This window comes from Rhincodon typus, chromosome 33 (assembly GCF_021869965.1).
Source record: "Rhincodon typus isolate 14 chromosome 33, sRhiTyp1.1, whole genome shotgun sequence".
Lineage (NCBI taxonomy): Eukaryota > Metazoa > Chordata > Chondrichthyes > Orectolobiformes > Rhincodontidae > Rhincodon > Rhincodon typus.
In genome coordinates, this window is record NC_063364.1 from 30,340,442 (window position 1) to 30,354,206 (window position 13,765).

General features: G+C 42.9%; 1 long non-coding RNA gene across 1 annotated transcript in view; it reads left to right on the plus strand.

The window, feature by feature from the left end:
- The window catches only part of LOC125486770, a 15,193-nt gene extending 6,046 nt beyond the window's left edge, over window positions 1–9,147 (plus strand). Inside the window, exons 3-4 of the long non-coding RNA XR_007265393.1 lie at window positions 1,459–1,571; window positions 9,021–9,147. This is a non-coding gene — a long non-coding RNA (uncharacterized LOC125486770). The remainder of the gene's footprint in view (window positions 1–1,458; window positions 1,572–9,020) is intronic.
- Window positions 9,148–13,765: the final 4,618 nt, after the last annotated feature.

Sequence of the window (13,765 nt, forward strand, 5' to 3'; positions counted from 1 at the left end):
GTGTGTGTGTGTATATGTGTGTGTGTGTGAGTGTGTGTGTGTGTGTGAGTGTGTGTGTGTGGCGTGTGTGTGTGTGTCTGTGTGTGTGTGTGTTTGTGTGTGTGTGGGGAGTTTGTGTGTGAGTGTGTGCGTGTGTGTGTGAGTGTGTGAGTGTGTGTGTGTGTGTGGCGTGTATGTGTGTGTGTGTGTGAGTGTGTCTAAGTAAGTCTGGGTGTCATTGATTAGGGAAGATGGGGAGATCTGTCTGAGTTTCAGTGGAATGTTGCTGTGTCAGTGGGAAATGAGGTTCTGGGTATCTAAACAGATGATTAACTAAGGCCTGTACAACTTATTGATGTGTGCTCCCTCTAACCTTTTCGAAAAATGGGTAAAGGGAAATGATTGCTGATGATACCAGTAACAAAATTTAAGAAAGTATTTGAAACTGAAACACATTTTGTTAACAGTTGCTGGATTGCTTGCTGCTCACTGTACATTGCTGTATATGGAGAATGTAAATTTCATCTGAAACATTCTGGAAAATGTACTAGAGTAAAGGATGTGTTATCTCCAGGAGGAGATCTCAGGCAACATGAAAACACATGGTGCTTTATTGAATGGAGTAAACACTCTGACTGCACAATGTGTGGACTGACCTCAGGTGTGCTAAAGTTTAGATAATCAACCCTTAAAATGTTAAAAATGTTTATTTTTTGATGGGCAAGGGGGCCTGGATCTTCTCATATGTATAATAAAAGAATGAGGACACAATTACACGGCACAATCAGAAAAAGAACATGGAGATCCCTCCCCAGTGCCTTAGCTAGGGGCTCCTCCCTCAACACAATTTGCAAAACTAGGTGATATGGTTCCATCATCTCCTTGCTGTCTGTGAGATCTGACTGGGCACAAACTGGCTGCACTTCTTGCCTGGTTGTGAATGGCCCTTCAGAATTATTCATTACACACAATGTCCTTTTAGTAGCTGCTTCTGAAAGACTTGCCAGTTGAGGTGGAGAGACAGTAGGAACTGCTGATGCTGGAGAATCTGAGATAACACGGTGTAGAGCTGGATGAACACAGCAGGCCAGGCTGCATCAGAGGAGCAGGAAAGCTGATGTTTCGAGCCTAAACCCTTCTTCAGAAAAGAAGAAGGGTCTAGGCCCGAAACGTCAGCCTTCCTGCTCCTCTGATGCTGGTTGGCCTGCTTTGTTCATCCAGCTCTACACCGTGTTATCTTAGTTGAGGTGGAGGATTGGTTTAATCAAAGTGAGTGAGTGGATTAATTTGGGTGTGCGTGAGGGGGGGTGGATTTAATTAGGGTGGAGGGTTAATCAGAGTTTTGGGGGGTTTAATCAACGGGGTGATGGGTTGGAGGTGATGTGAATATGTAAACACAAGCTATTTTTCTGCAAGAAATGATCGAATTGTTGTTTGACTTTTTTGAATTTTGTTTTCTTTCTTTGCCATTGTTGGCAGGACGAGGATTGATACCTACTCCCCATTAGTGGTTTCCTAGACCATTATATTGTGCAGTTAAAAGACAACCACATTGCTGTGGGTCTGGAGTCACATGGAATCCTCTAGACCAGGTAAGGATGGCAGATTTTCTTCTCTAAAGGTCATTAGTAAACCTGATGGGTTTTTACAAGAATCCTATCATTTCATTATCACCATTTTTGAGACTAGCTTTTGTAGTGATTGTGATTAGATCAGCCAGGTGGATCTTATAGAATATGAGCTCCCTGATTGGGGCTGTTAATCTGGTCCAATCAGGGAGCTCTGGCTGACAGATGTAAACAAGAGTATTAGAGGTTCTGCTCACTCTGAGAGCTGGCTCTGACGGAGCTGGATCAGTGTTAAAGATTCTCCATTTGTAAATAAAGGGTAACTCAGTGACAGGATTACCAGCCTTTATGGAGTTATTTCAGTGGCGACGAGGGAAAAGCACGCTCCTGAAGAAATTCACTTGCAACATTTGTCTTTGAGTTGGTGTAAACACTTGTGGCATCACACTGTTACTTGGGAAGCTTGGCCCATTTCGATCCTGCCATCGAAGACTGAACCCAGTACGTGGAAAGAATGCATTATTTTTTCCAAGCAAATGATATTGGAGCAAATGAAAAGCAACGAGTAATTCTCCTGACAGCTTGTGAACCCGTACCTTTTTCGGTTACTAGTAGCCTAAATTTCCCTGAGGCATCAGATATTAGAAAACTTCAAGAGCTGATGGATTTACTTAAGGAATATTATGACCCCAAGCCTCCTCTAATTCTAGATGCTATCAGTTTAACTCGACAATTCGAGAATCAGGGGAATCCACACTGAGCTTTTTGACTGGGTTAAGAGGCATGTGACTTTGGTTTAACCCTTAATGAGGTGCTCAGAGTCTATTTGGCATGTGGGATTAATGATGTAGCCATGCAAAAGTGCCCACTAGCTGAAGCCCAAATGGACTTCAAACAGGCACTACAACTGGCTTTGTCATTAGGAAATGTGGCCAGTGGAGCATGAGTTGCAGGGTATTCAATTCCATGATTCTGCAAATCCCGCCCAGTGCCATTTGACTTGCGGGCAATAGTAGAGGCAGAAATCAGGAGGCTGGAAAACGAAGGAATCATCAAACCAGTCCAGTTTGTGGAATGGGCAGCACCGGTTGTACTGATTGTGAAGCCCAACAGCTCAGTTCCTCTTTGTGGGGATTTTAAATAAATGGTAAACCGATTTTTGTAGCTGGATAAATACCCGATCCCTTGCATAGATGATTTATACACATAGCTGGCCAGGGGGCTGTCGTTCACGAAGCTGGACATGAGGTTAGATGAGGATTCTCAGAAGTAAACTACAATTAATACCCATTTGGGTTTGTACCAATATAAGACTTGGCCACATGGGTATTGTCAGCTTGTGACATTTTTCAGCAGACGATGGAGAATATTTTACAATGTCTACCCCAGATCGCCATTTATCGAGATAATGTGCTAATAACAGGGAAGAAATAAGGAGTACTTAGAGAACTTGGAAATAGTCCTTAGATGTTTCTTCCAGGCGAGCATACACATTAGAAGGTAAAATGTGTGCTCCAGGCACTCGCAAACCTACTTGAGCTACAGAGTCGACAAGACTGAGTTACACCCATTGGAAGACAACGTGAGGATGATCAAAGGCACCCCAGCTCCCATGTCAGTACTGGAGCTCAGGTCTTTCCTTGGGCTGGTGAACTTTTATGGAAAGTTCATACATAATCTGACCTCCATCGTGGAGCCTTTCCATCAACTCTTAAAGGGTCTGCCTTGGAAATTGTCATGTAGCCAAGCCTCAACTTCCAGCGAAGTGAAGAAATAGCTATCATCTTCTATGGTGTTGATGCACTGTGATCCCAAGCGATATCTGGTATTGACATGCGATGCCTCCATGTACAGCATTGGGTTAGTATTAGCTCGATGGTGGCCCAATGGAGAGGAATGCCCAATAGTATATGCATCCAGGACTTTGGCTAATGCAGAGTGTAAATATGGTCAGATAGAGAAGGAAGATTTCACCGTCATTTTTGGAGTCAGCAAGTTCCACCAGTGCTCTTGTGGACATAAATTTGTGATAATAACAACCCCCCTGCTAGGTCTACTTAAAGAGGATAAGGCAGTGCCGTCCATAGCTTCAGGCTGAAATCAGCAGTAGACTCTAATACTGTGCGTATAATTACAGATTGGAACACCATCCATGAGGCCAAGTAACAAATGTGGATGCATTGAACTGCCTCCTGCTGGCAGATATACCACCGGTGGTACCACCACTGGAAGAGTCTGTAATGGTTTTACATTTTCTGGACATATTTCCAGTCACAGTTGAGAATATCAGAGTTTGGATGCAGAAGGATTGGGTCCTGGCCAAACTGAAACAGCTGGTGGTAATGGGGGAAACTAACGGACCGTCACAACGAGAAGTGAAACCTTTTTGAATCCCGAGAGACCAGGTCACAGTAGAGGACGGCATTTTATTATGGGGAGCAAGAGTGATTTTCCCCAGTAAAGTTCACAGCCAGATACTGTTTGAACTCCACGAGCACCATCCATGGACTTCCAAACTGAAGGTGTTGGTGAGAGGTTATGTCTGATGGCCAGGACTGGATGCAGACATAGGCACATTGGAGGGGCAGCGCCCAGACTGCCAACAAGGACAAAAATTACTGCCAGCAGCTCCCCCACATTTGTACTTGGGTACTCAGTCACACATGGACTGTGCAGGTCCTTTCATGGGCTCAATGTTCTTAGTCATTGTGGACACCCACTCAAAGTGTCTGGATGTGTATAGAGTTCATTTGCCAAATGAACGATAGAAAAACGACACACATCTTTTGCAATACACAGACTCTCGAAAGCGTCGGTCACAGATAACGGGCCATCATTTACCTGCAGGGAATTTGAGTATTTCATAAATTCAAGTGGCATTCAACATATAAGGACAGTTCCATACCATCCATCATCCGATGGTCTGGCAGAAAGAGCAGTCCAAACTTTGAAGGCAGGCTTATAGAAACAGCTTACAGCTTCACGAGATACCGAAATGTCCCAGTTCCTAATTGATTATTGAACCACCCCTCACGCAGCTACAGGGATAGCTCCAGCAGAGCAGCTAATGGGGAGAAGACACCACACCAGGTTAACTCTGATCTTCCTGGATCTGGGATGGGGGGAGGTTGAAACAGCATCAGGAACACCAATACCAGACATAAGCCTCCACTAAATTAGAGAAACAGTTTACTTCAGGGGATGAAGTTTGGCATAGGAAATACAGGAATGGCCCTGCATGGGTAAGAGGCATGAGGTCAGGTACTGTGACATATAAAGTGTATGTAGGTGTGACGGTGTGAACAAGCATATGGACTATATGAAAGCTGTAAACTCACAAACAGTTTGGGAGTAAACGTGCCCAGTTCCTCAACACCCTTTAAGACTGTTCTGGAACCCATGGGTCCTCCCTGTCAGGGAGAATTGAAGATACCTTGGAATCTGAGATGGACACGGCAAATATCACCGCCTCGACACTTCTGTCGCCTAAAGAAGTGAATGAATTTCTTTCAAGATGCTCCAGGTGCAAGAGACAATCTTCAGTGCATTATACGCTGTCCGTATCAGAGGCAGAGTTGGAGGAACCCGATCTGGCACTAAAACGCCTCAGGAGGAGCTACAATAAAAGAACCTGCCCATGTCCTTAGACTCAGACGGGGAGGGATGTACTGATTGTAATGAGGTCTATCAGGTGGACCTGACTGAATATGAGTTCCCTGACTGGGGCTGTTAATCTGGTCTAATCAGGGAGTCCTGGCTGAACAGGAGTATCAAATATCCTGTTCGCTGAGATCTGGCTCTGAAGGAGCTGGATCAATGTCAAGGACTCTCCACGTGTAAATAAAGGGTGACTTAGTGATGGGATACCAGCCTCTGTGAAGTTATTTCAGCCATGTCACTGTTATAAGGAAGAGTAGGGGAGTTACACCCAGTGTCCTGGGTAATTTTCATTTCGTCACTTAATGTGTTGCTATCAGATATAAAAAGCAGATTTCAATGTAGTGATTATTATTTGGAACTTGCTGCGTGCAAATTGGCTGTCCCATTTGTCACATTAAAATGGTGACTTTAATTCAAAAGATATTTAATTTGCTGTAAACGGCCTTGAGATATCTGTGGATTATAAAAGTAGTCGGGTAGATGCCAGACTTTCTGTTCTGTGGAAGGCATTAGATTAAGCTTGTATTCCCATAACTATGGAAGAGTAAGAGTTGATCTACTGAAGTGAAGGTGAGTAAAGGAGTTGATGGGGGTAGAAAGGGAAAGAAAAGGAGAGAGAGAGAGAGAGAGTGAGAGAAACTATCCCCAAGAGAGCATCAGCCAAAAGTTCTGGCTAGATTTATAGGATTGGTATCAGAAAGCACTCACTTCTCTACACAAAGAAGCATAGTTGACACTACACCAAGGGTAGTTGATATCTGAAACTCTCTCAAAAAACTTCAGAGGCTGTGGCTCGATTTAAGATTTGGAAGTTGAGATCGGTAGATGTTTGTTAGACTGAGGTTTGTTAAGGGGCACTGTACGAAATGGGTAGATAGAGCTAAGGCACTGTGGCTTCACTGAATGGCAGGAACAGCTGAAAGGGCTGAATGGTCCTCACTCGCTTCAAAGTTTCCATGAGTTAAAGCAGGAATTAGGGCAATGAATCCTGATTTAAGAACAGAGAAAGTAAAGGGTGTGTGTGTTATGGGGGAAGAGGGGTTCAAAAGAGTATGGAATGCAGGCTTACAGACACCATTGCACAGCACAGTCCACAATAAAGCCTTTAATGTTCCCTTCAACCCAGCCAACTCCATGGAATCCTTCACACCATTTTCATTCTCCTTCCAGAGTTGTCACTCCAGAAGTTACAAGGCAATAAAAGACACATCGACATCTAATTAAGCCAGCAAGCAATTCCCATGCTTCAACCACCAATTCAATGGCAAAGCTCACTATCATTTAATCGATGGGCAAATGTTACTAAAAGTTAAAGAAATGAAGTGCCAAATGAAAAATACCATTCAAAACAAGAAGGTGTGAAATAGTTGTGAATATTTGTACTTAACACTCAATGACTTGTGATTACCTTCGGGGATCAGTTTCTACAATTCCTTGAGTCTGCTGGGAATGTGTGGAATGCTGCTATCACGTCAGCCAATATTTGATTTAGATTCAGGGATAGACACAAGTTAGCTATCTGTTACAAACAAATGCCAGGACACAGGCTGTAAATTGACACTGCCTCTACTTTGCCACCAACATTCCAAAGTGTGCAGAGTAGAAATGCAATGGTTATCCTAACAATGAGGCACTTATGCAGCTAATTCACTAAAAGCCCACCTCCACAAAAAAAATGGCTTGCAATTCTGAGATTTCGGCAACCTATGTTGGAATTTGCGTAAAGCTGAGATCAGCTCGGCTCATTCAGGGACACTCTCAACTCCAAGTCACTGGAGTGTACGTCCAAGAACTATCCAGATCATGGACAGAGATGGGGACAGAGATTTGTTCATATTGCACAGCTCCTCATAATGTCTATGTAAATCTGTCTAGTGACACCAGATGCACCGAAACACAAATGTCTGTCCCATAGATAGGTTCTTGATCATCAAGGGGATCAAGGGTTACGGGGAGAAAGCAGGAGAATGGGGTTGAGGAACTTATCAGCCATGTTTAATGGCAGAACAGACTCGATGGGCCGAATGACCTAATTTCTGCTGCTACGTCTTATGGTCTTATAAGCCAAATTGCTACCCTGTTCTGGTACAATGCTACATTGCGGGAGGTGTCATATTTTCAGTAAGTTGTTAAATACGACTAAGAAGATGCAATTACACCATTCAATATCCTGACCAACACTCCTCCCTCAACCTATAGCTGCATATGGAAATGAACTGGCCATTGCTGTTGTGAAATCCTGCTGTGCACTGACTAAATGTTTGTCAAAGTAATTCATATTCTACGTGAAGTGATTTTGAAGTTCATCAAATGCAATGAGATGCTTCAGGTATTGTTATGGTGCGGCTAAATTCAATGCTCAGGCAACTACCATCAACACCATGTCGTATTGAGCTTGCTGGAATCTTGCTTCCCACCAGGTGGATTGGCTGCTACCATCCTCCTTTTGGGTTGGGATCTGTAGATCTTTAGGGCCCACTTTGTCTGGTGGGCTAGAAGAAAACTATTAGGTAGTCTAGAATGAAGAGGCTCTAGTCTTAGACAAAATGCAATTTATTGCATGATAGCTTCAGGTACAAGTTGCATTGGTCTGATTGACGTTGTTACAAGGACTATGAAGACACCGAGATGCTCAGAGTGTCTCCTTCTAGATCCGAGCTGTTCTGTCTTTCCCCACCCAAGTCCTGGGCAGCATTATCTGATTAGTTGGAGCTTAACACAGATTTCAGCATTAGCCCTTTCAGGACCATTACCTTACGTAACACAGAAAAGCAAACTTTTGAAAAAATACGAAAATGTTAGTCCCCACAACACTGTTGCAAGCTTTCTCATTGTAGGAAGGTGGGTTTGACCATTCATCTGTCAGTTTCATTAATCCTACAATTTGAGACCTGCTGACAATTTGCGCCTCGGGCTTGTATGCATAGAAGGTGCCACAAATTAAAATGTCACTCACAACATTGAAAAACTTGTCAGTTAAACTATTTTCCTGGACTCACTGAAAGGAGTAGAAAGGTCATTGTATAGAGTATACAGTGCTTGCTTGAATATTGTTTTAACACAGAAATTTATTAATCTCTAACACTTGAATTTCAATCCAATCCCACCTCGTAACTGACAGGATGTTATATGAACTGAGTTTGCACAGTCTCAGGCCAGTCTATGTGGATTTCAGGGCACAGCACTAATGTATCCACATCTGACACAAATTGGACCCAATTGGCGGCACCTCTTGGAAATTAATTATGTTGGTATGAACTATCAGTAACTTTACAACCCATCCTGATGTGTGGTATCTGGCCAGGGTGAACTTAATTCCTACCAACAAGTATCTAATGGGGGATTGCATTGCATTCCTAGCGCTGCCTGCCTTTAACAATAACAACTTGGTTTTATGTAACATGTGGAGCATAATAAAACTTCACACTTTGCAGAAGAATTATCAAACAAGGTTTGACACGGATCAGGTAAGGAGCTGTTGGGGCAGATGACCCATACTTTGGTCAAACAGGCAGGTCTTAAGGAACATTTGTGAGGGGAAGAGAGAACTAAAGAAGCAGAGAGGTTTAAGGAACCCTTGGTGTCAAAGGTACTGTATCAATGGTGGAACAATTAAAATCAGGCATACTCAGGAGGTAAGAAGTAGCTGAGTGCAAGAGATCTTGGAGGGTTTTGACGCGACATGAGTTTACAGATGTAGATGAGGCCAAGGATTAAGTATTCTGATGAAAGGTCCCATTCATTCGATGTCTCTCTCTCCACTATGCCTCCTGACCTACTGAGTATTACCAGCAATTTCTGCTTTCATTTTAGATTAGAGTTTAAGGTAAACTATGAAGTGGATCTTCAATAAATATTATGGAACCAACGCTGATTTTAAAGGCCATAAGAAACTATAGAAGGTTGTGTGAATAGCCCAGACCATCACGGAAGTCAACCTTCCATCCATGGACTCCATTTACACGGCTTGCTGCCGCGGAAAGGCGGCCAACATCATCAAAGACCCATCGCACCGCAGTAATGACCTCCTACAACCCCTTCTGTCAGGCAGAAGATACAGAAGCCTGAACACAAGCAGGTTCAGGAACAGCTTCTGTATGGCTGTTATCAGACTGTTGAACGGACTCTAGCCTCAAATAATCTAACCCGCACTTTAACCTGTATGCTTCTAAGTCTTTTTGATTTGTAAATCCCTTGCTTGCTGTGATTTGCCTATACTGCTCATAAACAAAGCTTTTCACTGTATTTTGGTACATGTGACAATAAATCAATCAATCAATTTAACATGATACGAAGATATGCTTTAAGCTAAACATTTACTGTTAATTCATCAGCTGGAAACCTGACGACCAAATCAAAACAGATATTTTTAAAACACAGACTAAAGGTGACTAGAGATTATAACCAAAGATGGCTATCCCAATATGCATTAGCATACATTCCACATTCCAATTCATTTTAATGGAGATGGTGTGCCTGCAAAACCCATCAAAGTCGATTGCCTCCTGGGGAATGTGAAGGACCCACGTTTCCTGTTCTGGATATTCTCTAATCAGTCTGGTCAGAGATGTTATTACACACCTCTGGAGCAGGTGAGATGTGAAGCCAGGCCTTTTAGCTCAGAGATAAGGACACTACCACGGTGTGACAATTGTATTTCACATCGCCTGTTCTATTGGCAAGGTAATAAGGCAATCACTTGAAGGCTTCAACAATTGGAGATGAACCATTAATGCGTAATCACTTGGACAATGCATCCCTGGCTAAGAACTTTCTATGTAAGCAAAATACCATTGGATACATGGATCATAAATAGGTGATTGGCTCTCAGGTGGCAGAAGAGCTTGGGCTGCAAATGAGACCATGAGAAGTGATCAGATCTTCACCAGCTGTTCTCTGCAGTAAAAGCCAGGTTAAGCCTGAAGAAAACCAGTTTATTCTTCCTTCAGCAGTAGCTGTAAGCTGTGACTTTTAACTAATAAGTCAGAGACCTTTTCCAACTGTGCACCAGCTAACCTGTAGCTCTTGCAAAGCAGTAAAAACTTTCAGAGAAGGAAGATTGCGAAGCAGTTTATGATCAGCACAAAGATCATTTTAGCGGATCCTGTGAACAGAGAGCACTGGCCAGTGTGTAAGTGTGTGTGTGGTGTGTGTCTGTGTGAGAGTGCGTATGTGTGTGGGTGTGTGTGCACACAAGTGTGTGTGTGTGTGTGTGTGTGTGTGTGAGACTGTGTGAGTGTGTGTAAGGTGTGAGTGTATATGAGTGGGTTAGGGTATTAACCAGTAGAATAATATACCAGTGGTTCATGATTGGTACCTGTACTGAGTAATAAACAGTCATTCTTGTTAAACACAGAAACCTGGCCTGTGCTTTCTGTAAACCTGGGTCTAAAAGAAATGAGAGAATTCAGTGTTTAAAGACGTCTCTGGGAATAGCAAGGCTTGATGTCCCCCGAGTGAGGTGTGACACTGGTCTAATGAGAAGAGACTTGTAGAGTAAACAAGATATATTTTATTACATCTCTGCAAATATTTACTGATTATAACAATAGGCTTTTACATTACAATGAAGACAGTTGGGAGGACTTAGCCTTAGGTCTGTCTCTCCCAAGATCCTACAGTGCTCTCCCAGCAAGACTTTATGATATCATCACAGCAGATGGTGTTTATTACACTCAGTTAGGAATTAGCCCTTTCAGATACTTCCAGACATTAACAGCAACCTCTCATCACCTGAGGGCTACATGGGTGCCTTGTTCAACTGATGGGAAAAACAGATTTGATCCTCTTCCAAATTAGAGAGTAATTCTAACATTGCTGTCCCTGTCCAAGTTCAGATTAGGATACAAGTATTCATTGTAAACAGGATGCATTCTTCCAAGATGGCAGTGGAGTAGGACTCCTGAGCCGGAGCTTGTCTGGTCCACCTGTTCCTTTACTTCTTTTCCTCTCTCCTTTCACTTTTTAAATCTTTTCCTTATCTCCCATCTTCAGGCATCCTCAGCAATATCTAGGGTGAAAGCCAGCATAGACACGAACTCCCAGCCTTAATGTGGACTTGAACTCCCAGCCTCAGTACAGATTCTGACTCCCGGCCTCAGCGTGGACTCAAGGTCCCCGCCTCAGCGTGGGCTCTCACTCCTAGCCTCAGTGTGAACTCTCACTGCCGCCTCAGCATGGACTCAAACTCCCGGCCTCAGCGTGGACTCTCACTCCCGGCCTCAACATGGACTCTCACTCCCGGCCTCAGCATGGACTCTCACTCCCAGCCTCAGCGTGAATGCAAACTCCCAGCCTCAGCGTGGACTCAAACTCCCGACCTCAGCGTGGACTCAAACTCCCGGCCTCAGCATGGACTCTCACTCCCGGCCTCAGCGTGGACTCAAACTCTTGGCCTCAGCGTGGACTTGAACTCCCGGCCTCAGCATGGATTTGAACTCCCAGCCTCAGTGTGGGCTCGAACTCCTGGCCTCAGCGTGGACTTGAACTCCCAGCCTTGAGGTGAATCCTGGCATGATCTGGTTTGGACGGACTGTTATTCTGACCTCTTATTTCTCCATTTTTCTAATTTATTGCTGGATGCTTTATTTCTTTATTTTTTGCATTTTTTTCCCTAAGAATTTGTGCTTAAGATTCTGTACCTTAGCTAACCTGGTACCTAAGATGGTGCCGTAAGTGGCAACTTGTAAACTTTCAATGTACTCATGTGAGTACATGTGACAATAATTCTGATTCTAATTCTAATTCAGACCAGGAAGATCCTAAATCAATGCCATACCGAGCTATCCAGGAAGCGGCAGCTCACATGGCTGGAGTTACATATTGTAGAATTTTCTTAGCAGAATTCCTGTTTTCATCTGGTAATTAATAGGATCTTCACCCCCTACTCCAGACAGATGTTCAACGGCCTACAGTTTGGATCAATATAGATTTCACACTTTACGCAAATACGAGCCACGACAATGTTTACGTTTTGGGTCTAGCCCTTAAACAAAGGATAGAATAGCCCTCACTGACAGACACAACCAGAGTCAAACAAATGGGAAGTCAACAGACAGAGTAAAACAGCATGTACCTGGGATTAGAAAACTTTCTGAAAGCAACTTCAAAATAAGATACGCTCTCATTTGCAAACCAAGTATTGACTGCACATTTTTAAATAATGAATTAGACTGAATACCCTTAGATTTTCAACCCTTTCCCCACCTCCCATTAATGAATTTCACTGATTTTATTTGTGACAGAATTCTAGGCAAAGGCACCATTCCGATGGCGTGTGACAATAAATTTTAGCAAACGATGAAGAGGTAACATTTTCTTTAGGCTTTTGTGGAATATTATTCTGGGGAATATTAATATGGGGATGCGATGGCTTAGTGGTATTATCGCTGGACTGTTAATCCAGAGACCCAGATAATGTTCAGGGGATTCAGGTTAGAATCCTGCTACGGCAGATGGTGGAATTTAATCTCAATAAATATCTGGAATTAAGAGTCTAATAATGACTGTGAATCCATTGTTGATTGTTGGAAAAACCCATCTGGTTCACCAATGTCCTTTAGGGAAGGAAATTGTCATCCTTACTTAGTGTACCCTACATGTGACTCCAGACCCACAGCAATGTGGTTGACTCTGAACTGCCCTCTGGGCAATTAGGGATGGGCAATAAATGCTGCCTAGCCAGTGACACCCTCATCCCATGAATAAATAAAGGAAAAACAAAATTATTATGAAGAAATTCCTCCTCATCTTTAACTTAAATTTGTGATCCCTCACTCTGAGATGATACCCTCTGGTCCTGGACTCTCCCACAAGGAGAAACAACCTCTCTGCATATACCCTGTCAAGTTCCCTACAAATCATTGTATGTTTTAATAACCTCTCATTCTCCTATAGTCCAAGCTATTCAACCTCTCCTCATAAAACAATCCTTCTATATGCCAGATCAACCTAGTGAACCTTCTCTTATCTGTTACTTGGCTTCCAGCATTCAGAATAGGATCATCTTTCCCCTGTCCTTTACCTGTCCTGCAGGAGAGTTTAAATGGCAGTTCTCAAAGCTGTTGCCTTCATAGCATGCTAATCCAATCACTAGGACATCAGAACCACAATACACCACAAACGAATGGTGCAGTCTTTTTTAAATCCTTATTTTTTCGTATATTCCTGGGAGGCCAAAGCACAAAGATTCTGCAAGAGATTGCTTTCTAGTGAGAGCGAGGTGAGGGTAAATCATTCTATGTCTTATCTTTCCCTGTTATGTTTCTGTCTCTGTTTGAAGTTTCCTTGGCGTTCTACAGGGGCAACATTCAGTAAGTCTCACAAAGGACCTTTCTGGATGGAGACTAAATTTACATCAGCAATCTTTTTGTTTGCATGCCTCTTTAAAAAAAAATACAGTTCTAAGATAAAACTTAACAGTGTCAATGATACATTGGATTTCTGTTCCTCATCATGACACCTCCGTGGAACTGAAAACTGAAATCCATTTTTCCTTCTCTTTTCAAATTAAGTTCCCAAATGATAATGACAATAAATCATAAACATTCATCACACAT